General features: G+C 37.1%; 1 non-coding gene across 1 annotated transcript; it reads right to left on the bottom strand.

Moving 5' to 3' along the window:
- Positions 1 to 9255: 9255 nt before the first annotated feature.
- Positions 9256 to 9364, bottom strand: LOC115031884 (U6 spliceosomal RNA). Its single transcript, XR_003837518.1, has one exon. It is a non-coding gene; the product is annotated as a U6 spliceosomal RNA (small nuclear RNA).
- Between the last annotated feature and the right edge of the window lie 16829 nt (positions 9365 to 26193).

The raw sequence follows: 26193 nt of genomic DNA, 5'->3' as shown, positions 1-26193 counted from the left end.
ATGCTTTTGTATTATACCATTTATTTTGTAAATTATTTTCCTAATTTTATTGATAATCTGATCTAGTAGATAGTTTAGGATCTTTAAAGTGATTCCTTTGAACTCTTTGTCAGGGAGTTAACAAATTCATTCATTTGAAGCTGACACACAGAAACACTGTATTATTTTGTAGCTAATATTTTGATTTTATTTTTTTTTCTTCTTTTAATCTTGTGTTGTGGGTTTTTTCATTTAAAGTGCCATCTTCTACAGTCTTCACTCATAGGCTTTGGAGAAAACATTTCTTGAAAGTCAAGCTAGGAATTCTGAGGAACTAAGACCTTTTCAATGGATGTACCTACTCTACTTTGGTTGTTCTTCCTGGGTATAGTGGCTGATTTTGTGTGTCAACTTGACTCACGCTGGAGTTACCACATAGAAAGGTGCCTCCCTTGGAGAAATGCCTCCATGAGATCCATCTGTAAGGCATTTTTCTCAATTAATGATTGGGTGGGAGGGCCCATTGTAGGTGCTGCTACCTCTGGGCTGGTAGTCTTGGGGTCTATAAGAAAGCAAGCTGAGCAAGATAGGGAAAGCAAGCCAGTAAGTTACATCCCTCTATGGCCTCTGCATCAACTCCTGCTTCCTGATCTTTTTGAATTCCAGTCTTGACTTCCTTTGGTGATGAATAGCAATGTGGCAGTGTAAGCTGAATAAACCCTATTCTCCCGAACTTGCTTCTTGGTTATGATGTTTTGTTCAGGAATAAAAACCCTTACTAAGACATATTGGTACCAGCATAGTGGGGTATTCCTATGACAACCTGACCATGTTTTGGGGAGGGCAGTGGATGAACTTTAAAACTTTGAGCTAGAAAAGCCATTGGGTGTTAAGAGCTCCATGGAATGTAGGACCTTGAAAGAAAATGTTAAAATCAGTGCAAACGATGGAGGCCTGGTTTGTGAAATTTCAGAGGGAAGGCTAAAGACTCTTATCAGGGCGCTTGCTGTTTTGATTGTGAAGATTCTGTGGTTTTGGTTAGCTGGGGCTGAAGAATCAGCTGTGATTAACAAGATACTAGAACTACAAAAGTGAAACCTTTGCATTAATGGAACTATTGATGTTCTTTAGCTGAAACTGAGAAATTAGCTGTGATTAAAAAGAGACCAGCATCATTGGGGTGAAATCTTCTGGGAAGTATTTTCTGAGAGCACAAAGAGGCTGTATTCCAGAGATAGCCAAGGTTGTACCTCATGCTGCCGTTGAACTTGATAATGTGTAATAGTCACCCTATTGGTACTGATTTTGAAGGCATGAAAGGGTCATGAACAGCAGCTGCAGCTCAGCACTGTGAGAGGCAATGGAAGGCCACTGGTGAAAGCTCAGCCTCACTTGCAATTGATGGCCCAGAACTGAAGGGGTCATGCAAAGGAGTTGAGGCTTGGCACCATGAAGAGACCCTATGAAAGGCTAGTGGTAAAGCCTAGTTGTAGCAGAAGATAGCAATGTTTTGCATCTGCACCAGTACCATGAGATGACCACCAAGAACAGCAGCAGCAATGGAATACAGACATCTGAAGCCTAGAAGATAAGGCATGTGTCACAAAAGGCACAGCTGGAGAAGTGACCCAAGCGCTTGGAGGAGCCCAGATTGTGAGTGGGTCCTAGACATTGGATGGTTAGTTTGATTTTGCTTTTGATTGTGAGTGTGCCCTGATATTTTTCCCTTGTGAAGTATTTTAGTGGTGCCAATAGTTAAAAGGCTTTTAATTAAAAAATATTTGATATTTTAAAAGGATTGAAAATTTAATATGTAAACACTGTGGGACTTTTAAAGTTATTTAGATCTTGGAGATGAGTAAGAAAGTAAGGGTTAGGTTTAATAGTGATGTGTTTGTGTGTCAAGTTGACAAGGGGTCAATTGTACTGGCTGGTTTATGTGTTGACACAAGCTGGAGTTATCACATAGAAAAGAGCCTCCCTTGAGGAAATGTCTCCATGAGATAAAGCTGTAAGATCTCAATTAGTGATCCAGTGGGAGGGCCCATTGTGGGTGCTGCCATCTTTGGGCTAGTAGTCTTGAGTTCTATAAGAAAGCAAGCTGAACAAGCTAGGGGAAGCAAACCAATAAGTAACATCCTTTCATGGTCTCTGCATCAGCGTCTGCTTCCTAACTTGTTTGAGTTCCAGTCCTGACTTCCTTTGGTAATGAACACCAATGTGGCAGTGTAAGCTGAACAAACCTTATCCTTCCCAACTTGCGTCTTGGTCATGATGATTGTGCAGAATAGAAACCCTGACTAAGATACTGGGGAAAGTATTTCTTTGAATTGTTTACATCTTCTTCATCATAAAAGTCCTGAACAGAAGTTCCCACAGCAAAGGTGCCTCAAATGCCCATTGGTGTGCCTTATCTCAAGAAGAGTCAAGTAGGGTGACTGCAATATTTGTAAGCTTTCTATAAAGACTTGCTTGCCATCTGGGGACAGTACAGGAAGGGAAAGAGAGGAAGTATATGGAACACTGAAATGGTTAGGTAGCTAGGGTGGGGGGTTATAATCTGAATAAATGGGTCCTTGGTGGCTGTGGTTAGACTTTTGAATGAATTCTGAAGAGGAGTTAGTGGGTCTTCAGTTTTTCTTCTTGGTTTATTCTTTCCTATCAGCTCACACCTATCACCAACATCAATATGATATAGATGTTGGTAAGAGTGACCTATCTCTGAGCACTGTCCTGTGTGTCTGGGTGTTCAAGAGCTCCTTCAATGCCTTCACTTTGACTCCTGGAAGGTAGTGAGTCTAAGCCTTTCCTGATGTTAAACTATGTTTCTTGGTAGAGTGAGGATGCAGGTCTTACCATCTTTGTTAACAAACTTTGTTCTCACATTTGCTGTTACTGTTTTTCAGACAGTATGGCACATCTTCAATGGACTCACAGACATCCTCAAGGCTGTACTCATTCCTGAGTAGTTATGGGCACCAATGCTTTTTGTGAGGTCCTGGCATTATCTTCCTAGTTTTCCATCTTAATGATGGCTGTCTATAGCTAACTACTATTGTGCTCAATGCCAAGGAGTTAGTGAGAAGGTTCAAAGGGAAAAGATACTTGCCACCAAGGCTTCCAATATGGGTTCAATGTCCACATGATAACTGAAGAGAATTAACTGACTGTCCTGCAAGTTGTCCTCTGACCTTAGAATGTATGCTGTGGCAAGTACTGTGCATATTCACACACAAAATGTAACTTAAGCAAAAAAAAAATTAATTCAATTGTTTACAATTCTCTTCTCTCATCTCTTCCTCTCTGTCTTTTTTTCCTTCCTTCTAAATGTCATCAGAAGTTGGGAAATTATTATAATGAGACTATGCTATGGAAGATGGGTAGACAGAATCCTGTTGAATATTTAAGATACAGTTAATAGAAATACATCACATACTTGTAGGAGAGAAAGGTTTTTAACTGGCTTGCTGTTGCTTTTCTTTCATGTGATGAGACATAACCTTTGCCTTTAATCCCCCAAAGAATATCAGATAAAAGCTTACAGTCTGGTAATAGTTGTCCTCTAATTTTTGAAAGATTGCTTGCCATGACATACCAACAAGGAGAAGAAAGCAATAGTGGCAACTTTTTATCACTAAAGTAAGCACATTTTTGACATAAGGGTAAGCAATTCCTCTCTTAGATGAGAATTTTCTTTTAAGATTATTTCTACTAGGATGCAATATTTTAAATGTTAATATTTGCACTAATGGGAACAAAATTAAAGGAAAATTTGTCATTTAACCCTAGCTATGTACTATAAAAAATGAATAGAACAGAGAATCTTATTTGAAAGGGCAATTGGATCCTCTGGGACTATTAAGGATGATGCATTCATTTACAGTGGATATTTTACATTCTGGAAATAACCCTCAAAGCAAAATCCTATTTGGTTACTGTCGCCATCTTCCTGTTCTCTTTTGTTACTCTAACCAAATACAGATAATTACTACAACACTCCTATTACCTGCTCATATCTAGCTTGCATTGCCCTAAATGATAGGCAGGCTGGCAATACACAGAGGACTAATTTGCATGTTTAATCTTTCATCTTCTAAGGAAGTATCACTTTTCCTTTGGTGTTCTGGTTAGAAGATAGTCCCTAGGCATTTTATATCCCATGAGTCTCTCTGTACAGTAAAGGACTGCATTAATGCTCACTGAAATGTGTCAACTCTGCTGTCAACTACTTGTTTGAGGTAGAAAATAAATATTTATCTAGAAAACTTTATATATCCTGTTATTATTTCACTAGGTATATGCAATGTATATATGAGTATGTATAAATTTTCATTTATACATGCAGAAATGAATATACTCTAATGATAATTAAATCTGTTATACAAAATTAATAATGATAACCCATGACCAACTTTCTTTTTTTAATCCCCTTAAATCTTCCATTTCTTATGTCATATTGGTAGAAAGCACAGGTATTTTACATCACTGGTAGACAATTCATTAGATATATTTAAAATCTGTATGTTCAATATCATAAATTTGGGAAGCAATGGCAAGACTCAGCTACTGATAAAACAACAAATGGAAAACATTTCCTTGTTAAGCCAACTTGCAGAACTTCTCAAGCACAGCTGTAGTGTTACAAGACTCACATCCATGCAGACTGTATCATAAATGCTCACTTAATCAGAATATGGGAAATGCATGCCCTCTTTACACCAAGTTTTAGGATCCCAAATCAGGCCTGTCCCTTCTTACATTCAAGGTCAGGTCTACTGTAAATGTCTAAATTCAGTAAAAATGCCTTCCTTTCTTTACTTTGGTCCCATGAGCCCACTACTTAGAGGGGTATTAGTTCTAGAACTCACACTGAGGGTACCCAGTTTCTTCCTGTATGATTCCTTCAACCACACCCTGTAGTTTTCATCTTCATTTCCTTCCTATTACAGAGACTTTTTAAAACAATTTTTATTAGATATTTTCTTCATTTACATATCAAATGCTATCCCCAAAGTTCCCTATACACTCCCCCCTGCCCTGCTCCCCAACCCACCCACTCCCACTTCCTGGGCCTGGCATTCCCCTTGCATATGATCTTTGCAAGGCCAAGGGCCTCTCCTTCCAATGATGGTCAACTAGGCCATCCTTTGCTACATATGCAGCTAGAGACACGAGCTCTGGGGGTACTGGTTAGTTCATATAGTTGTTCCTCCTATAGGGTTGCAGACCTCTTTAGCTTCTTGGGTACTTTCTCTAGCTCCTTCATTAGGGGCCCTGTCTTCCATCCAATAGATGACTGTGAACATCCATTTCTGTATTTGCCAGGCACTGGCATAGCCTCACAAGAGACAGTTATATCAGGGTCATGTCAGCAAAATCTTTCTGGTATATGCAATAGTGTCTGCATTTGGTGGCTGATTATGAGATGGATCCCTGGGTGGGGCAGTCTCTGTATGGTTCTTCCTTACGTCTCAGCTCCAAACTTTGTCTCCTTCCATGGGTATTTTGTTCTCCATTTTAAGGAGGAACGAAGTAGCCAAACTTTGGTTTTCTTTCTTGATTTTCATGTATTTTTCAAATTGTATCTTGGGTATTCTAAGTTTCTGGGCTAATGGCGACTTATCAGTGGGTGCATATCACGTGAGTTCTTTTGTGATTGGGTTACCTCACTCAAGATGCTATCCTCCAGATCCATCCATTTGGCTACGAATTTCACAAATTAATTGTTTTTAATAGCTGAGTAGTACTCCATTGTGTAAATGTACCACATTTTCTGTATCCATTCCTCTGTTGAGGGACATCTGGGTTTTTTCCAGCTTTTAACAGATACTTACAGAGACTTTTTAGAGTGCCATTTCCTGAGCTTAGTTTTAGTGAAAGTTATACTAACTTTGCCAAGTTGAATGAATTAGAAGTATTTTGTTTTCTAAAGGGAATAAGTTAATTTTTGCTTGTTGGATAAGCACCATTAGTAGGTAAGACACTAATATCAGGAGCAGGGGAAACAATTAAGTAGAATGTAAGCTTTTGTTGTTCTCTTGTCAACAAAGAAGGTTTCTCTGATATGTTCGGGATCATTTTCTAAATGATGTTTTCATTTGTTTTGTTTTGCTTTTGTTTCATGTAGGGAATGTAAATATATTCAAATAGTAAATTTAAAGATATTACCTTTTTTAAAAAAAATCTAATCATTTGTAGTGTTGTTAAAATTTTAGTATCGCTCAGCAAACAAATTATTAGAATAATTTTTCTCTTTAATATTTTAGGTATGAGAATCAGCATTGTTTATTAAAGTATCTATCTGCATATAAACTCACAGCTTTTCCCCCAGGCAGATGTAGAATCTCTAAGAGAGGATATGACCTCTGTCCGTCTTCGATCAGATTGATGCTTCACTGTGGAGTAAGCAAGTGTTCCTGGATTATGCACAGACAGCTTACACTGGCCATGCCTAGTGAGCTCAGATCTCATTCCCATTTCAAAGAATGTATGCCTGTGGTTTTCAGGTACTGGATCAGAAGAATTTATTCATTGTAAACTTGTTGCTGATTTTGTGGGTTCCCAAAATTAGACATCAAGTATTAAAAGGAATTTTCATCATTGCTGCTTTGCTTTTATTTCTTCTGGCTCTGAATGCCAAGAGGACACTGGAGCAGCCTTTCTGCCCCTGGAGCTATGATCTTCAGACCATCCTGGACTGAAGAGTAGGCAACTCAGCCATTCATTCCTTGACATCAAAGCTTTCTGTCTCATGTTCATGTTGTCAGAGACTCAGAATTCTCTCTATATGCTCTGGTGCTTATTCTACTCATTAACTCCTGAACCAATTTTCTCCATTTGTCCTTAAATTAGCATCAACTCTTAAGAGGGTGCTTTGAATTTCCTTCACATCATGTTATAGTTTTTTAAGACTTAAGAGTTTTTAACTATAAAATTTTCTACTTTCACAACTTTATTGTATATATTTATCTGTTCATTCATTCACTCTTTCATTTACTGATTTATATGTGCATGTGTGCATATGATACGACATGCATGAAAGTCAGAGGACAGCCTATGGAAATTGATTCCTTCCTTCCATTCTGTGGGGCTCAAACTCAGGTTGCTAGGTTTGGAGGCAAGTATCTTTAGTCACTGAGCCATCTCACTTGCCTATTAAGACATTTTTAATTCTTAAAAGATGTTACTTTAAAATTTGTTTTTTTTTTAAAGATTTATTTATTTATTTATTATATGTAAGTACACTGTAGCTGTCCTCAGACACTCCAGAAGAGGGCGCCAGATCTTGTTGCGGATGGTTGTGAGCCACCATGTGGTTGCTGGGACTTGAACTCTGGACCTTCGGAAGAGCAGTCGGGTGCTCTTACCCACTGAGCCAACTCACCAGCCCTTAAAATTTGTTTTAACTTTTCCTCTTACCACAAGGTATCAATCAAACTTTATGCTATATTTCACGTGTTACTTGGTAATTTAAAAATAGAATATATCTCTGTTGTACTTTGTGCATTTCCTATTTTACAATGACCATTTTTTTTTGTGAACATTCAATGGAACATATTTTCTTTTGTTTGAGACTTAAATTGCTTTGCAACTTTTAAAAGGCTTATACAGTAGTTAAAATTTAGGGTTGCACATGGAATGAGATATAGGTGTGATTAAAACTTTTTTTCTTTTGGTTTTTCAAGACAGGGTTTCTCTGTGTAGCTCTGGCTCTTCTGCAACTCACTCTGTAGACCAGGCTTTCCTCAAACTCAGAAATCCTCCTGTCTCTGCCTCCCAAGTACTGGGATTATAGGCGTGTGCCACCACTGCCTGGCTAAAACTCTTTTAAGAGTGAGGTAACACAATCACAAAGGAACTCACACAATATCTACTCACTGATAAGTGGATATTAGCCCAAAAACTTAGGATACCCAAGATATAAGATACAATTTGCTAAACGCATGAAACTCAAGAAGAATGAAGACCAAAGTGTGGACACTGTGCCCCTTCTTAGAATTGGGAACAAAACACCCATGGAAGGAGTTACAGAGACAAAGTTTGGAGCTGTGACGAAAGGATGGACCATCTAAAGACTGCCATATCCAGGGATCCACCCCATAATCAGCTTCCAAACGCTGACACCATTGCATACACTAGCAAGATTTTGCTGAAAGGACCCAGATATAGCTGTCTCTTGTGAGACTATGCTGGGGCCTAGCAAACACAGAAGTGGATGCTCACACTCAGCTATTGGATGGATCACAGGGCTCCCAATGGAGGAGCTAGAGAAAGTACCCAAGGAGCTAAAGGGATCTGCAACCCTATAGGTGGAACAACATTACGAACTAACCAGTACCCTGGAGCTCTTGACTCTAGCTGCATATGTATCAAAAGATGGCTTAGTCGGCTATCACTGGAAAGAGAGGCCTATTGGACACACAAACTTTATATGCCCCAGTACAGGGGAACACCAGGGCCAAAAGAAATGGGAATGGGTGGGCAGGGAAGTGGGAGGGAGTGTATGGGGGACTTTTGGGATAGCATTGGAAATGTAATTGAGGAAAATACGTAATAAAAAAATATTAAAAAAAAAAAGAATTTGGAATGCTTCCCAATCTGTTGATGGCCATTTTGTCTAATTGACAGTGTCCTTTACCTTATAGAAACTTTGCAATTTTATGAGGTCCCATTTGTTAAATCTTGATCTTACAATACAGGTCATTGGTGTTCTGTTCAGGAATTTTTCCCCTGTGCTCATATGTTTGAGGCTCTTGCCCACTTTCTCCTCTATAAGTTTCAGTGTCTGGTTTTATGTGGAGTTCCTTGATCCACTTAGACTTTAGCTTTGTACAAAGAGATAAGAATGGGTCAATTCTCATTCTTCTACATGCTAACTGCCAATTGAGCCAGCACCATTTGTTGAAAATGCTGTCTTTTTCCCACTGGATGGTTTTAGCTCCTTTGTCAAAGACAAGTAGTGACCATAGTTGTGTGAGTTCATTTCTGTTTCTTCAATTCTATTCCATTGATCTATCCATTTGTCACTGTACCAATACCATGCAGTTTTTACCAGAATTGCTCTGTAGTACATCTTGAGGTCAGGGATGGTGATTCCACCAGAGGTTCTTTTATTGCTGAGAATAGTTACTATCCTAGGTTTTCTGTTATTCCAGATGAATTTGCAAATTGCCCTTTCTAACTCTGTGAGTTGGAAGTTTGATGGGGATTGTTTTGAATCTGTAGATTGCTTTCGGCAAGATAGCCATTTTTACTATATTAATCCTGCCAATCCATAATCATGGAAGATATTTCCATCAGATTTGTGTGTCATTCTTGCTCAGGGGCCATGCTAATCTTCTCTCTATTGTTCCAATTTTAGTATATGTGCTGTTGAAGTGAACACCAATGAAAACTTTTAAAATATGTAACTGGTATGTTATAGTCTTGATACAGAAACTATACTTGAAAAACCACATTGAACTACAGCTTTACAAATACTGATGTACAAATAAATGTATGTGCACAAATAAATACTCACAGATATATGTATGTATGTACATATCTGTTCACAGGTATGTGTTGTGGATGAATCTTTCATTGACTATCCATTCCTATGCCAATGGTATCTTTAATTTTATACAGCAAACATCTCCGGTCACCAATCATCTCTTTTCTCTTTTGGTAATGTTCTGGAATATCTATCAAAGGGAAATTGTTTGATACAGAAAATAAAAAAAAGTTACAATTAAAATGTATTAATGTTTTTTTTAATTAGGTAATTTCCTCAATTACATTTCCAATGCTATCCAAAAAGTCCCCAATACACTCCCCCCCCAGTCCCCCGCCCAACCACCCCCACCCCTTGGCCCTGGCATTCCCCTGTACTGGGGCATATAAAGTTGGCAAGTCCAATGGGCCTCTCTTTCCAGTGATGGCCTACTAGGCCATCTTTTGATACAAATGCAGCTAGAGACAAGAGCTCTGGGGTACTGGTTAGTTCATAATAATGATCCACCTATGGGGTTGCAGTTCCCTTTAGCTCCTTGGGTACTTTCTCTAGCTCCTCCATTGGGGGCCCTGTGATCCATCCAATAGCTGACTGTGAGCATCCACTTCTGTGTTTGCTAGGCCCCGGCATTGACTCACAAGAGACAGCTATATCTGGGTCCTTTCAGCAAAATCTTGCTAGTGTGTGCAATTGTGTCAGCGTTTGGAAGCTGATTATGGGGTGGATCCCTGGATATGGCAGCCTTTAGATGGTCCATCCTTTCTTCACAGCTCCAAACTTTATCTCTGTAGCTCTTTTCATGGGTGCTTTGTTCCCAATTCCAAGAAGGGGCACAGTGTCCACACTTTGGTCTTCGTTCTTCTTGAGTTTCATGCGTTTAGCAAATTGTATCTTATATCTTGGGTATCCTAAGTTTTTGGGCTAATATCCACTTATCAGTGAGTACATATTGTGTGAGTTCCTTTGTGAATATGTTACCTCACTCAGAATGATGCCCTCCAGATCCATCCATTTGCCTAGGAATTTCATAAATTCATTCCTTTTAATAGCTGAGTAGTACTCCATTGTGTAAATGTACCACATTTTCTGTATCCATTCCTCTGTTGAGGGGCATCTGGGTTCTTTCCAGCTTCTGGCTATTATAAATAAGGCTGCTATGAACATAGTGGAGCATGTGTCCTTCTTACCGGTTGGAACACCTTCTGGATATATGCCCAGGAGAGGTATTGCTGGATCCTCTGGTAGTATTATGTCAAATGTTCTGAAGAACCGCCAAACTGATTTCCAGAGTGGTTGTACCAGCTTGCAATCCCACCAACAATGAAGGAGTGTTCCTCTTTCTCCACATCCTCGCCAGCATCTGCTGTCACCTGAATTTTTGATCTTAGCCATTCTGACTGGTGTGAGGTGGAATCTCAGGGTTGTTTTGATTTGCATTTCCCTGATGATTAAGGATGTTGAACATTTTTTCAGGTGATTCTCTGCCATTCGGTATTCCTCAGGTGAGAATTCTTTGTTCAGTTCTGAGCCCCATTTTTTAATGGGGTTATTTGATTTTCTGGAGTCCACCTTCTTGAGTTCCTTATATATATTGAATATTAGTCCCCTATCTGATTTAGGATAGGTAAAGATCCTTTCCCAATCTGTTGGTGGTCTTTTTGTCTTATTGATGGTGTCTTTTGCCTTGCAGAAGCTTTGCAACTTTATGAGGTCCCATTTATCAATTCTAGATCTTACAGCGCAAGACTTTGCTGTTCTATTCAGGAATTTTTCCCCTCTATCCATATCTTCGAGGCTTTTCCCTACTTTCTCCTCTATAAGTTTCAGTGTCTCTGGTTTTATGTGGAGTTCCTTAATCCACTTAGATTTGACCTTGGTACAAGGAGATAGGAATGGATCAATTCGCATTCTTCTACATGATAACCGCCAGTTGTGCCAGCACCATTTGTTGAATATGCTGTCTTTTTTCCACTGGATGATTTTTGCTCCCTTGTCAAAGATCAAGTGACCATAGGTATGTGGGTTGATCTCAGGGTCTTCAATTCTGTTCCATTGGTCTACTTCTCTGTTGTTATACCAGTACCATGCAGTTTTTATCACAATTGCTCTGTAGTAGAGCTTTAGGTCAGGCATGGTGATTCCTCCAGAGGTTCTTTTATCCTTGAGAAGAGTTTTTGCTATCCTAGGTTTTTTGTTGTTCCAGATGAATTTGCAGATTGCTCTTTCCAATTTGTTGAAGAATTGAGTTGGAATTTTGATGGGGATTGCATTGAATCTGTAGATTGCTTTTGGCAAGATAGCCATTTTTACAATGTTGATCCTGCCAATCCATGAGCATGCGAGGTTTTTCCATCTTCTGAGATCTTCTTTAATTTCTTTCTTCAGGGACTTGAAGTTCTTGTCATACAGATCTTTCACTTCCTTAGTTAGTGTCACGCCAAGGTATTTTATATTGTTTGTGACTGTTGAGAAGGGTGTTGTTTCCCTAATTTCCTTCTCTGCTTGTTTATCCTTTGTGTACAGAAAGGCCATTGACTTGCTTGAGTTAATTTTATATCCAGCTACTTCACCGAAGCTATTTATCAGGCTTAGGAGTTCTCTGGTGGAATTTTTAGGGTCACTTATGTATACTATCATATCATCTGCAAAAAGCGATATTTTGACTTCTTCTTTTCCGATTTGTATCCCCTTGATCTCCTTTTGTTATCTAATTGCTCTGGCTAGGACTTCAAGTACAATGTTGAATAGGTAGGGAGAGAGTGGGCAGCCTTGTCTAGTCCCTGATTTTAGTGGGATTGCTTCCAGCTTCTCACCATTTACTTTGATGTTGGCTACTGGTTTGCTGTATATTGCTTTTATCATGGTTAGGTATGGGCCTTGAATTCCTGATCTTTCCAAGACTTTTATCATGAATGGGTGTTGGATTTTGTCAAATGCTTTTTCAGCATCAAACGAGATGATCATGTGGTTTTTGTCTTTGAGTTTGTTTATATAATGGATTACATTGATGGATTTTCGAATATTGAACCATCCTTGCATCACTGGGATGAATCATACTTGGTCAGGATGGATGATTGTTTTGATGTGTTCTTGAATTCGGTTAGAGAGAACTTTATTGAGGATTTTTGCATCAATATTCATAAGGGAAATTGGTCTGAAGTTCTCTATTTTTGTTGGGTCTTTATGTGGTTAGGTATCAGAGTAATTGTGGCTTCATAGAATGAGTTGGGTAGAGTACCTTCTGATTCTATTTTGTGGAATAGTTTGTGAAGAACTGGGATTAGTTCTTCTTTGAAGGTTTGATAGAACTCTGCACTAAACCCATCTGGTCCTGGGCTTTTCTTGGTTGGGAGACTATTAATGACTGCTTCTATTTCTTTAGGGGATATGGGACTATTTAGATCATTAACCTGATCTTGATTTAACTTTGGTACCTGGTATCTGTCTAGAAACTTGTCCATTTCATCCAGGATCTCCAGTTTTGTTGAGTATAGCCTTTTGTAGAATGATCTGATGGTGTTTTGGATTTCTTCAGGGTCTGTTGTTATGTCTCCCTTTTCATTTCTGATTTTGTTAATTAGAGTACTTTCCCTATGCCCTCTAGTGAGTCTGGCTAAGGGTTTATCTATCTTGTTGATTTTCTCAAAGAACCAGCTCCTCGATTGGTTGATTCTTTGAATTGTTCTTCTTGTTTCCACTTGGTTGATTTCACCCCTGAGTTTGATTATTTCCTGCCGTCTACTCCTCTTGGGTGAGTTTGCTTTCTTTCGTTCTAGAGCTTTTAGGTGTGTTGTCAAGCTGCTAATGTGTGCTCTCTCTAGTTTCTTTTTGGAGGCACTCAGAGCTATGAGTTTTCCTCTTCGAAATGCTTTCAGTGTGTCCCATAAGTTTGGGTATATTGTGGCTTCATTTTCATTAAACTCCAGAAAGTCTTTAATTACTTTCTTTATTCCTTCCTTGACCAAGGTATCATTGAGAAGAGTGTTGTTTAGTTTCCACGTGTGTGTTGGCTTTCTATTTTTTATTTTGTTATTGAAGATCAGTCTTAGTCCATGGTGATTTGATAGGGTGCATGGGAAAATTTCAATATTTTTGTATATATTGAGGCTTGTTTTGTGACCAATTATGTGGTCAATTTTGGAGAAGGTACCGTGAGGTGCTGAGAAGAAGGTATATCCTTTCGTTTTAGGATAAAATATTCTGTAGATATCTGTCAGATCCATTTGTTTCATAACCTCTGTTAGTTTCACTGTGTCCCTGTTTAGTTTCTGTTTCCATGATCTGTCCATTGGTGAAAGTGGTGTGTTGAAGTCTCCCACTATTATTGTGTGAGGTGCAATGTGTGCTTTGAGCTTTACTAAAGTATCTTTAATGAATGAGGCTGCCCTTGTATTTGGCGCATAGATATTCAGAATTGATAGTTCCTCTTGGAGGAGTTTACCTTTGATGAGAATGAAGTGCCCTTCCTTGTCTTTTTTGATGACTTTGGGTTGGAAGTCAATCTTATCAGATACTATAATGGCTACTCCAGCTTGTTTCTTCCTACCATTTGCTTGGAAAATTGTTTTCCAGCCTTTCATTCTGAGGTAGTGTCTATCTTTTACTCTGAGATGAGTTTCCTGTAAGCAGCAAAATGTTGGGTCCTGTTTCTGTAGCCAGCCTGTTAGTCTATGTCTTTTTATTGGGGAGTTGAGTCCATTGATATTAAGAGATATTAGGGAGAAGTAATTGTTGCTTCCTTTTATTTTTGTTGTTAGAGTTGGTGTTCTGTTTTTGTGGCTGTCTTCTTTTAGGTTTGTTGAGGGATTACCTTCTTGCTTTTTCTATGATGTGGTTTCTGTCCTTGTATTGGTTTTTTTCTGTTATTATCCTTTGAAGTGCTGAATTCGTGGAAAGATAATGTGTGAATTTGGTTTTATCATGGAATACTTTGGTTTCTCCATCTATGGTAATTGAGAGTTTGGCTGGGTATAGTAGCCTGGGCTGGAAATTGTGTTCTCTTATTTTCTGTATAACATCTGTCCAGGCCCTTCTGGCTTTCATAGTCTCTGGTGAAAAATCCGGTGTAATTCTGATAGGCTTGCCTTTATATGTTACTTGACCTTTCTCCCTTACTGCTTTTAGTATTCTATCTTTATTTAGTGCATTTGTTGTTCTGATTATTTTATGTGTCGGAAGGAATTTCTTTTCTGGTCCAGTCTATTTGGAGTTCTGTAAGCTTCTTGTATGTTCATGGGCATCTCTTTCTTTAGGTTTGGGAAGTTTTCTTCTATAATTTTGTTGAATATATTTGCTGGTCCTTTGAGTTGAAAATCTTCATTCTCATCTACTCCTATTATCCGTAGGTTTGGTCTTCTCATTTTGTCCTGGATTTCCTGGATATTTTGAGTTAGGATCTTTTTGGATTTTGTATTTTCTTTGATTGTAGTGCCGATGTTCTCTATGGAGTCTTCTGCACCTGAGATTCTCTCTTCCATCTCTTGTATTCTGTTGCTGATGCTCGTATCTATGGTTCCAGATTTCTTTCCTAGTGTTTCTATCTCTAGTGTTGCCTCAATTTGGGTTTTCTTCATTGTTTCTACTTCCCTTTTTAGGTCTTGGATGGTTTTATTCAATTCCATCACTTGTTTGGTCTGGTTTTCCTGCAATTCTTTAATGGATTTTTGTGCTTCCTGTTTAATGTCTTCTACCTGTTTAGCAGTGTTCTCCTGCAATTCTTTAATGGATTTTTGTGCTTCCTCTTTTATGTCTTCTACCTGTTTAGCAGTGTTCTCCTGCAATTCTTTAAGGGATTTTTGTACTTCCTCTTTAATGTCTTCTACCTGTTTAGCAGTGTTCTCCTGCAATTCTTTAAGGGATTTTTGTGCTTCCTCTTTAATATCTTCTACCTGTTTACCAGTGTTCTTTTGTATTTCTTTAAGTGTGTTATTAAAGTCCTTCTTGATGTCCTCTACCATCATCGTGAGATATGCTTTTAGAACCGGGTCTAGCTTTTCCGGTGTGTTGGGGTGCCCTGGACTGGGCGAAGTTGGAGTGCTGGGTTCTGATGATGGTGAGTGGTCTTGGTTTCTGTTAGTAAGATTCTTACATTTACCTTTCGCCATCTGGTAATCTCTGGGATTAGTTGTTATTGTTGTCACTGTTTAAAGATTGGAGCAGACTCTGTGTTCCACTCACCAGAAGTCTTTAGATCCTGTGGCGGGTGTTGTGGGTAGCTGGCGAGTGTCAACAGACCCTGCGCCCTAGATACCCCGGTGCTGGTCTGACCGGAAGAGGCTTGTGGCCCTACTCAGGCCGGATTTCTGCCTCCCCAACCAAAGCAGTCTCAGGTCCCGTGTGATTGGACTGGAGCAGAAGCTGTGTTCCAGTCACCAGAAGTCTCAAAATCCTGTGGCGGGTGTCGTGGGTAGCTGGCGGGTGTCAGCCGACCCTGTGCTCTAGTTACCCAGGTGCTGGTCAGACCTGAAGAGGCTTGTGGCCCTACTCAGGCTGGTTTTCTGCTTCCCTAACTAATGCAGTCTCAGGTCCCGCGAGCAATTGGATTGGAGCAGAAGCTGTGTTCCACTCACCAGAAGTCTTAAGATCCTGTGGCGGGTGTTGTGGGTAGCTGGTGAGTGTCAGCCGAACCTGCGCCCTAGCTATTCAGGTGCTGGTCTGACCAGAAGAGGCTTGTGCTTAATGTTTTAATTTAATTAAATTTGTAGATCTTTTGGGAAAATACACACTTTGATTATTTGAATCATGAAGAAAGTGAACATATCTTCTTTCTGCTATAGCTTCTTTTGAGTCCTTTGTTCCTTTTGATGTTCTCATCAGACTGATGCAGTATAACTCTGTCCTTAATTCTAAAGATTATATTTTTATGTAATAGATCTTATATAAAAATAGATCTTTGATCATCTTTCCAAAATATACATTAATAATAAATATATTCCTTGTTTTTTCATTGTTAGCTTCTATTTTTGTCATATGATTTAATATTTTATTGCAGACTGTTCTTCATTGTTCTTATTTAATATATATCACCACAGTTTCAATGGTAAACTTATCTTTTGTACCTGGAAAATATTTTTCTCAGTTTCCTTCTAAAGCACTTTGAATGGAGAATAAACATTGATTCTTTAATATTCCTGTATGTTGAACTTATCAAATTACTGTATTTCATCTAAACTTTGTGATTTTGCAGATTTTACAGTGATATTATCATTTCTCCAAATGAAATATTCATTGTAATCTCATCATGGTTTATGAAGTTCCATATGGTTTCTGTTATTTACACAAGTTACTTTTCTGTAATTATATTTAACTAGATATTTCAATTCAATGTTGTGAAATGCTTGAGAGATTATGAGGTTCCAAACTATAAATTGTGATTGCTCTACTGATTCATTATGTGGAATGACATTGGGCATTGAAGTCTAAATAATTATTATGGGTCAAAAATATTCTATTTTATCTGTGATTCATAATATTTTTAGAAGGAAATGAAATGTGTCAAATGTCTTTCTCATCATAATGTTGTGATTTTATGATTTTTCTCCCCCTGTTTATTGGTGAAAATGATTATCCAGTTTCCAGAAATAAGATTACTCATATGTGTGTTTCTCCAGTAATTTATATTACTTGCAACAATAATCTTTCTTGGGCCACTTGATATTAAACTTTTCAAATGCAGGAATCAATTCTATTTACTAGTGATTTACTTAAAATTTGCATGAAAATAATTAAAATTGATCTTTCTTGTTTGAAATTTGTTAGGCTTTGGGATGAAAGTTCTGCTTGCTCTCTTCTTAAAATTAGAATAATTTACAATGTGCTTTTATCTTGTTGAATATTTTACAGTGAAGTGAGAATATTCATTATTTAAAGCTAAGGTACAGAATAAATTTTCTCAGAGTCTGTTTAGTAGTCTTTGGAAAATAGATCTTTGATCATCTTTCCAAAATATACATTAATAATAAATATATCCCTTGTTTTCTGATTGTTAGCTTCTAAAGATATTTTCTTCATGTGATTTAATATTTTATTCCAGACCGTTCTTCATTGTTCTTGTTTAGTATATATCTCCATAGTTTCAATGGTAAACTTATCTTTTGTACTGGTTGTCTTTTAGTATTAGCCTCATAATCCTCATCCTTTCTAACTCAGGGTTTATTTGCTTTGCTGAAATCTTCAGAGATGTTTCAATCTTTAAACATGTTTATTCTCTATAGCTTTAAATATTTTATGCTTTGATTTATATTAATTTCATCTTCTAACAGTTTTAGTAATTTCTGTTTATATCAGCGATTTCCTTCTGAGACTTGTATTTTTACAAGAGTGCCATCTTTTAGAACAATGGACAGACATGCTTGTGTTTATCTAACTGCAGCTCTTGTTTCATGCAGTTTCAGGTAACATTTTTGCCTTTGCACTTGGTTCTCTTAATCTGCATGTTTCCTATATGCAGACCCAACCAACCTTTATTCGAAATATTTGAAGAATGTTTGTTGCGTGCATGAACAGAGTTCTCGTCTCTGTCTCTAGTGGTTCCTGGTTATTAGTGTTTGTTTTTGGGCTCATCTCCCATTCATGCTATATATATATATATACATATATATATACATATATATATATATATATATAATCTCTGTTGAAACAGTCGGACATTTTTATTATTTTCTAAAGGACATATTTATATCATATAAATAACCATACCAACACTGTTGGTACTAAAATAAGGAAGATAGGTCGGTCTTGCTGGCTGCCAGGTTTATTAAATGACCTTTTCACAAGGAAACAAGACTGGGTGTGAAAGAGGAGGATGTCCAAATCTTCCTCTGAAAATGATCATGCATACATACATATATATATATATATATATATATATATATATATATATACATATATATATACTAAGGTAGAAAGAATTTGTTAAGTGAGGTATGTCATAGAAATAGTTCCTTGAAGATTTTGTTTATTGCCTTATACAGGAGTTATGAAGGATAATATTTTAATTTGATTGGTTAAGATTATATAATCTTATCTAAATTTATTGGTATATGAACAGAAAATTTGGTTTAAAAGTTGTCAAAAAAGAATATTCTAGGATGATGCCTCAGAGGGTAAGAGTGCTTGCAGCACAGTTATGAGTTCATATCCTAAGAACATATGTTAAAATTTAGGTGTGGCCATAGTTACATTTAATAACTCCAACACTGTTGGTACTAAAATAAGGAAGATAGGTCGGTCTTGCTGGCTGCCAGGTTTATTAAATGACCTTTTCACAAGGAAACAAGACTGGGTGTGACAGAGGAGGATGTCCAAATCTTCCTCTGGAAATGATCATGCATACATATCTAAATTAAACATCTCTCTCTCTTCCTCTCTCATTCCATATACCAGGAATAACTGTATACTATTTTTACTTCTCTTCTTACTTTTAAACATAGACATTTTTTTACTACATATTCCTTCCACCAACAATTTCAAATTCTGAGGTAAGTATTTAGAAGGTCATGAACCACCATGTGATTGTTGGAAATTGAATACTGAATCTCTGGAAGAGAAGTCAGTGCTCTTAACCACTGAGCCATCTCATTAGCCCCTACATATATTGTTTTGTTTAAAAATTTACCTCTGGGGCTGGAGTGATGGCTCAGCAGTTAAGAGCACTGATTGTTCTTCCAGAGGTCCTGAGTTTAATTCCCAGCAACCACTTGGCGGCTCACAACCATCTGTAATGGGATCGGATGTCCTCTTCTTGTGTATCCCAAGACAGCAACAGTGTAGTCATATAAATAAAATAAATCTTAAAAAAAAAAAATTCACCTCTGTTGGAGTAGTTTAAGTGACAACAGTTTCAACTTAAATTACAAATGTAACAGTATCATGGTATTTGCAAAATCCTATACTCAACACTCAAAGGCTACTCTCTTGCTGTGCTTTCTGTTCTTGTGATAAATACCTGAGATTATTACATATAAAAATATAATAATTATTTTGTGTAACACAATGGGTATCTAAACTTTTAAAGTAGTTTTGTGATGTATGTTCAAATGTGCGATCTTGGATGCTTGGGGTCCATGAGTTGGGTTGAATATTGAAAACTGGTTTGTAGGTTTCCATCCATAGTTAAGTGGCTCTATGGCCTTTGGGCATGTAGAGAAAGCACATCACAATGGAGAGCCTGTATCAGCAAAAAGGAACATCTAACAGCCAGGAAATCAAGAGGAAGATAGTAGACTACCAGAATTTCCTGAAAAGCTCTTTCATCAAGGACCACTTACTTGGCTCTGCCTCTTTAAGCTTTCACTATCTCCCATTTCCAAACTTGGGACTCAACCTTTAAGACATGGCCTATTGGGAGACTTCCAGATTTTGACTCTAGCACAGATTCCCAAGCTGTTATTGAGAAAATCTTTTCCTTGAAAACTGCAGCCAACATTTTACACTTTCTAGAATTTGGCTCAAAAAAGGTAGAAAAATATAGAAAGGAAATAACCTATATTTGTTAGCTTTCTTTCTAGAACTTTCTCCTCAATAATATTGAAGAATCAAATGTGTGAGAGTTTTTCTTAACAATCTTTTTGTATGATTGTTTTTAATTACACATGCATGTGGACATGCACACATGAACCATCTTCTCACATGCTGCTAGATTTACCCAAGAGAAACTTTGGTTACTACGATATTACCACTACCCAGTGCTTGTATTTTTCTAAGCATGTGTATCAAAAAGATGTTCTAGTGATTTACAAATGTTCAACCCTCAGTTTCTGGTTGCTTCTTACTATGAAGTTCCTATTTTTTGTGATGGTAAAAGGTCTGTGGGTTTGTTGAAAAGTTTGTATGTTAGAGAACTTGCATTTGTTGTTTGATGGCCTTTTGCATTTAGTGGGAAGCCTGACTTTCCTGTGAGTGCTATGTAACATGTACTGCTTTATTTCATTTGCTTTCTCCTCATTTCAACAATTATTTGTTCCTTACTCTCCTAACTTAGAGTTCTACTGGGCCCATCCTTTGGGAGGGAGTTTCATATAGTACCATTTGCTTGAGACATGTCATTAGGCAGAACTTTGATGATCCTGAAAGCTGTTCCTTGGTGAATAAATTCTAGGTCATTAAAAAACATTTGTAATTCCCAGAGAAATTGGGTCAAATACTTAGCTTGATGAAAATAGTAACATTGTTTGGCTTTTCATTGTTTTGCCTCCATCTAATATTGTATCTTGCACACAATAGGTGCCAGCAAATATTTGTTGAATGGTAAATTGTATTTAGTCATTCACAATTCAACATAGGAATGCATGGAAGCTCTGATAGGAATTATCCTTCACTGCATAAAGAACAAGTTGTGTTTACATTGCTCCTTGTATAAGAAAATGCACATATTTTAGTCTGAAAGTGCCCAGAGAGATGTAACAGAAATTAATTGGACTGAAGAGATTGGTACATTGCTTATATGACATTTGACCTTTTCATTCAAAATGACTGTTGTGTAAATTTACATAAATTTTGCATATTCATTTGCTATTTTCATACTCGCATATGAATGTGACCCAGGCAGGGCATCAAGCATATTCATAAAACTCATTACCTCATTCATATCTTTGTCTTCTTATCACAGAAAGGAATTTCATTGTTAGCTGAACACAATCAATCTGAATTAGGTAAGTAAATAATTTAGACTAAAAGCAAAATATAATTTCTTAGAACATAGGGCTGGGAATGTAGCTCAGTGGTAGAACATTTGTGTAATATCCTAGAGGCTCTGGACTTCAGCTCCAGCACCCAAAAACAAACCAACCAAACAAAGAAAACATATAGAGCAGATTGTTAAGAATGTAACATTTTGTCATGCGATTTCTTTCTACTAGATATTTACCAGTAATAATTTTAAACACTTATATTTTTCCCATATACAGGTTTTTTAAAAAAAATTACTATTAAAATTGGTAATGCAAAACACAGTTTCCATCTGGAAGGGAATAAAAGTTTATTTTGAGCCACACATGAATGACCATACCTCAGAAACACAGTCAACAAGTTACCATAAATAACAGGGTAATACTCTGTGGAAGTAGTTATATGAGCTTTATATAATTAATAAAAGTCATAAGTTAAAGCATTTACCAAATACATTGATGCTAACATTAGTTATACTGGTTACAGAGAAGTAGAGATCTTAGCTCTAGGTTTGAGATCCTGTGGGGTAGCATTCTTAACTTTGGAGCTAGGAGAAGCTAGTGACCTCCTAAAAATAGTTTCCATAGTTTTTACCTAGTAGACAAGAAAGATGCTAGATTCAGATGCAGGCTAAAACAGATATTAATGGAAATAAAAAATGTTTAAGATAATTTTGGCTTTGAATTTTCAGCATTCCAACTCTAAAAAAGCATGCTATGAGAATCTGTCAATATCCTGAAGCCTCTACATAGATATGGCTTAGATTTGATTGATTTATTCATTTTAAACTATTTAATTTGTGTGAATGAATGTTTGTCTACATGTTTCTCATACATTCCCTGGAACTATAGATAAAGAAGGTTGCAAGCCTCCGCTGGGAGCTACGAACTGAATGTAGATCCTATGTATGAGCAGCAAGTCCTCTTAATCACTGAGCCATCTTTGCAGCCTTAAACTCTATATTCTGTAATGACAAACAGCTAAGATAAAAAAATTGAGCACTAATAAGTCCCATTATATACTGAAAATGATCTATGGATTTATAGAAAAACTATACTTTCATACATAAATACAAATTATATAGATGAAGGCCAAGCATTGAATTTCAATTTCTCCGAGAATAAATGCTTTTGTATTCAAGCATATTGCCAGAAGATACTCAACTCAAGCTTCTTCTAGGAATTTGATGCTAGCTTACCTGAATGTAGTCAATAAAATGACTCACTCTTGAAGTACTTTAGATAGTCTCCATTCAGATAAATTTATATAGATTTCTAACCTTGTATTTCTACTTCCAAAATCCAGGTAACTTCTTTTGTCTTTACCATGTTTTAAAAATACCCAACACCTCTTTTGTGACATATTTTCTCTCTATATATACAGTTCTTTTGTTCTCTCTCTCTCTCTCTCTCTCTCTCTCTCTCGCCTCTCCTCTCCTCTCCCCTCTCTCTCTTTCACACACACACCTACTTCTTTGTTTCACTTTTATCCTGTGTCCTTCTACCCAACACCTGTCCTAGTTTCTTAATTGTTCGTGAATTCTGTTGTCATAAAGATTTTACAGTACCTCACTCATCAGAGGAGAGCATCAACTACAGACTGAGAATAACACAACCACTTCCCCAAACACTGTTTTTTACTTGTGGGCATTACCTGCATGATTACAGTTAGAGTGCATCCTTTCTACGATCCAAATCTGCAGTTGATAGACAATGAAATAAAGTTCTCACCCTGTCCAAAGACTCACTTAAATGCCTCCCAATTGTTAACTCATTTAACCCTGACCTCAGTTCTGAGTGTGTGTGTATGTGTGTGTGTATGTGTGAGATCTTCCCTTTCTTGATGAAACAACAAAGCAGGGTTGGAATTTGTGTTTCCAAATCTGCATTTCTAATTATTATATCACATTGCTTGTTGAGAACCAAAGCACAGTGTGACTTTGTCTATAATAGCACAGGATCATGGATCTTTGAATCTATTACATAGGTGAAAATGATCTGCAGCTATGCAGTTCTGGGTCTGGATGTGTCATTGACTGCTATGATCCTGAAGATTATTTATTATGCAGATCGTTAATCATCTAAGTGGAATGCAGTGTAACAAATATACAATCTGGTGTTGCTCTCAAGCATTATCTATGTAAAAACCTTACACCCTTTTCCCAGTTTTCTTACTTGGTCACAGTCAATACACCCTGAACCCTCCCCCATCTTCAACAGGATCTACTATTTTATTTTCTGGATATTTCTTCAAGAAGAGATAGCTGGTTGTCAGCTAGCTTTCATAGCATCTACTTGAATAAAGGCACATGAATTTTTTCTCTTTCTTGTTCTCAAGTGACCAAATTGCTAGATTCATATCTAGGGGGCAAAGGCAAGTTATGTATGTGACATTTATGTTGTTCTTTGTCAAAAACTCGGTTTTTTTTTTTTTTTAAAGAATCACTTTGCTACTGGGTGTGATGTTACAGAGGGCTGTCCTCCAAAAATGGCTGTGAAGATAGTGGAGGGATTTGGGCCTGAGAAAACCTTAAGGAGCCATATAGCAGCGAATTTCCCAGAATCTTTTGATTCTAGTAAAGTATACTTCTGCCTTTTCAAGCAGCCATTGATTTGGATTTTTGTTGTAAGACAGAGCTGAATATGACTGGCACATTCTGTAAGCTGAAGTGAAGGGTTTTGCATAATTGAACAGAAAGACGATACAAAGTCATGTAAACCTGTTAGTGGTAATTTGCACATGATACCATTTAGAATAAAATCACATGCTTATGTTGTAATAGAAATATGCTCATTTTAACTTTACTACTTCTTCCAGAAAATTATATTAGAAAACAGTATTCAGAACATTTATCCTCTAAAAAGAAAGCAAAATGATAAGGCCAGGATGCAGTGACTGTTAACATAGAGCTTTAAAAAATTTTTTTTAAAGTAAAGGTATAGGTTTGATTACTGTAGAGATTGCCATCTTTTACTTTTCAATTAAATTAATTGAATAATAAATTAATATAGAGCCAGTATCTCATGTACCCCAGGCTGAACTTTAACTTGCACCTGAATATGACATAGAACTTTTGATCTTTCTGTTTCTACTTCCTGAGTAATCATATCAAGTTTTATGCGGTGATAGAGATTGCCCCAAGTCTTATGCATGCTAGGCAAATACTCTACCCACTGAACTAAATTCCTATTCTTAACTTTAGAAAATAACATTTCTTGGGGCCAGAGAGATGGCTAAGTGGTTAAGAGTACTGGCTGTACTTATAGAGGTCCTGAGTTCAGATCTCAGCAACCACATGGGGGCTCACAACCATCTGTAATGGGATCTGATGCGCTCTTCTGATATGTGTGTGTGAAGATAGAGCACGCATAATAAACAAACAAACAAACAAACAAATAAATAAAATTACATCTCTTTTAATTGTTTTAACAAACAAGTATAGAATTGGAATATTTAAAAACACATTTTAGGCAAGTTTTTTTTTCTAACTTTATTTTTTAAAATAGCATTTACATTAATATTTAAGGAATGCCTTTTTTCTAACTTTATCTTCTTTGTTTCTCAACATGGTGAAAAAATTAGTCAACTAAGATCTGAGTACTTGCTGGCTGGTGAGAGGAGGTCTTGCATTATGCTAAACAGTTTCTTGTGCTATCTATTCATTCACATTTTACTACATTCATCCCTGCCCCAAACACAGAGCTGATTGCTTTTGCATGGCAAGCTATACATAGGTAGAAAGTTAGTCCCAAAGTCATGAGACCTGGCTTCTAGTACTTGTTCTGCCCGAGTCCATTGAGCAACCTTGAGTGATTATGACTGCTATAATTTTTGAGTACTCATATATTCCATGTACTCATCTTGCATTCTGGGAATTAAACAATCTACATTGGAAAATGCCCATTTGTAGATGTTATTTTTAGACTTCAATCCTTTTTTATATTTCCTTGAGTTCATATTTCAGCAAGACTGATTAATGAATAAATGGATCATTATTAGGCATAATTTAATTATGATTTATAGGGATCATCTAGAATTATCTCAATATTTTTCAACACATTCACCTTACCTTTTACACCTGGTAAACATAAGATATCTTGAGTCTTCAAGGGGCCATAATGTTTGTCAGCAGTAGTCTTGGGGGCAGGTATGGTATGTTTCAAACAATGCATAAAGTTTAAATGCTAGACCTTTTCCCATATTTTTCTGTTTAGTGTGAGTTTGTCAAAGTGGTACATTTATCACCCTTTTTAAAGGATAATGTAGTGGGCTGAATCTCAGTGATATGGGAGATAGTTGTGAACTTTGGAATGATTTTTACCTTGTAGAATTAAAAACTTTCTCATGAACATTGCCCGCTGGTGCATATAGTTGCCACATGTGGGCCATGTTTCTATAGTGCTTTGCTAGCTATTGTATCTAAGCACTAATGGGTATTGAGTTCTGCCTCTGCATTTTCTGCAAGATGGCACTGCAATTGAAAGTTAAAGGTCTGTGTAATTTTTTTAAAGGTTAAATTAACCTGAAACAGAAGAAAACTAAAGCGAACCGTAGCTGCTTTCTTGGCTCTGTTCTCTTGGTTTTTAATGGGATCAGGGTGTTTCATGGAGCATAGGCATGTTTGGTGTTTCTTGCATGAGTTGTAGCTTAGTCATCATCTTTCATAGTCTCCAACAATCAAACAAAAGGAGCCAATTCTCTATTTCAATCATGTGCCTTTGTTTGATGTTTATTTGATGATTGACTTTTGAAACCAACCCTGACTGTTGAGTTCTCACTATTGTAAGTCAAAGTTAGAGTAATGAAAATGTAAATGTTTCCCTTCTCATTTTGGGGAGCAGGGTGAGTAAAAAGAATGACCCTGATGACTTTCATTGTACTCAGTATAAAAGAAGAGAAGCCATCGTATTGTCCATATAATGCAGATAGCATGTGGCATAAGTTGGGATTTGATACGTGTCCAATATGAGTGAGAAGTACAAAGATGTCAGAAAAGAGAATCAAGAGCTAAATTCATGGGCAACTAGCAAAGGACTAGCACATATTTCCTTAAATAT

This window comes from Mus caroli, unplaced genomic scaffold (genome assembly GCF_978045245.1).
Source record: "Mus caroli unplaced genomic scaffold, Mus_caroli_1 scaffold_10, whole genome shotgun sequence".
Lineage (NCBI taxonomy): Eukaryota > Metazoa > Chordata > Mammalia > Rodentia > Muridae > Mus > Mus caroli.
The sequence above is the reverse complement of the archived record's forward strand: the minus strand, read 5'-3'. Positions and strand labels throughout refer to the sequence as shown.